Genomic DNA, 1,942 nt, shown 5'->3' on the forward strand with positions numbered 1-1,942 from the left:
CAACTTGCACTTGCAACGTGATTCACTCGAAGTGTATTCAAATTCAGGTATTGCTTCCCTTTTTGCAAAGTTACGTACTCTGAAATGCGAGCTCATGCTGTGGAACTATTGTTTTTCTTGTCTCAAGATGGAGATAAACGAAAATTAGCAGAACATCTTGAAGAAAAATATATGAAATGGTTAGCAAAACTTATTTCAACATCTTCAAATTTGGTCTTGGCGGTTCTTCCATGGCTCTGTTTGGCAGCGGAAGTGGTAGTATTTGCACCAAAGCAGCAGATGTAGGTGCTGATCTTGTTGGAAAGGTTGAGAGGAACATTCCTGAAGACGATCCACGCAACCCAGCTGTCATTGCTGATAATGTTGGTGACAATGTTGGAGATATCGCTGGTATGGGATCAGATCTATTTGGGTCCTATGACTGAATCTTCCTGTGCAGCTCTGGTTGTTGCATCCATATCATCATTTGAAAACTCTCATGATCTTACTGCCATGTGTTATCCCTTGCTTATTAGTTCAATGGGTATCATTGCTTGCTTAATCACAACTCTGTTTGCAACTAACCTATTTGAGATCAAGGTTGTGAAGGAAATTGAGCCTGCATTGAAAAAGCAACGTATTATCTCCATAGTAGTGATGACTATTGGCATTGTTGCTGTAAGCCTAGTTGCATTGCCTTCATCCTTCACTATCTTCAATTTTGGTGCCCAGAAGGTTGTAAAGAACTGGGAGCTTTTCTTCTGTGGTGCTATTGGTTTGTGGTCTGGCCTTGTTATTGGTTTTGTCACTGAATACTGCACTAGTAATGCTTACAGCCCTGTCCAAGATGTTGCCGATTCATGCAGGACTGGAAGCAGCAACTAATGTTATATTTGGGTTGGCTGTGGGATACAAATCTGTTATTATATTTGCTATTGCAGTAAGCATTTTATGAAGCAAAGAAAGCTGCCGCAGTCGGAAAGTATTGTCATGTCAGGAACAGAAACGCGAATCAAGGTTAACCAATGGAAAAACAGTGATTCCCATCCAGCTTCGGCATGCAATATCTATTCTTGGGAAGTTCATTGAAGATAGCAGACTGTTTCTACAGGAAGACAGAGACTGTTTCTACAGGAAGCCATTGAACAGTTTCTACAGGAAAGTTTGAAAAGCGGGAAGCCAAAGGAGAAATCGGCCGAGATGCTAGCCAAGGAAGTCACCAAGGCCATCAAAGACAAGGGGAGAGATTTGGTTGCTCAGAGGATGAGCAACACTTTCAGCAGGGGGGTGATGATGAGCCCCAAAAATGTACAATTATTTGGGCTCATTCAACCTCCTAATTTGACTTAGTCCACCATTCTCATTTGTTTATTGCATGTTTTTTATTATTTTTATGTTAATAGAGTGAATTTGGTTAGTCATTATGCCAACAAATCTAATGGGTGCTTTGTGTAGCCTTGTTGGTCAACTTGGAGACAAAATTGAAGGTCTTAATGAGCACTTGGCAGCCAAATTCGTGGGAGAACAAGCTAGAGGATTTGTAGGAAGGTGTCCCCCTCATTTATGGACCCTTACCTCGAATTCTCCACCATAAGCTCGGAGTTCAAAGGCCACCAAATCAATGAGCTCAAGGGCAGCCAAGCAAGTCAAGTTGGACTGTTGTTAACTACAAGTCTTGGGCAGCCAAGTCCCTAACTTTTAGGAGGACTGTTGGGTCCTCAAATTGTATAAATAAGAAGGCTTGGGGCCTCATTTTGGTTAGCTAGTTGGTAGTCATTTTTGGTAGCTAGTAGTTAGTCATTTCGTAGCAGCTAGTTAGTCAATTTGGTTTTTGCTCTTTGTAAGCCAGTTTTGGCATGACATTAGACTTTTGATTATGAATAAAAGCAAGCAGTTTTGGATCAGATTTTGAGTTTTTAAAGGAGCCTAAAGCTCTCGGGGTTGGGCCCAACCTGAGAGCTCA

At 41.5% G+C, this 1,942-nt stretch overlaps 1 pseudogene; it reads left to right on the forward strand.

The window, feature by feature from the left end:
• Positions 1–230: 230 nt before the first annotated feature.
• On the forward strand, positions 231–864 carry LOC149226850 (pyrophosphate-energized vacuolar membrane proton pump 1 pseudogene; annotated as a pseudogene).
• Positions 865–1,942: the final 1,078 nt, after the last annotated feature.

This window comes from Pinus tabuliformis, chromosome J, assembly GCF_031772625.1.
Source record: "Pinus tabuliformis cultivar Carrire ecotype Pingquan chromosome J, CPIR1, whole genome shotgun sequence".
NCBI classification, from domain to species: Eukaryota; Viridiplantae; Streptophyta; class Pinopsida; order Pinales; family Pinaceae; genus Pinus; species Pinus tabuliformis.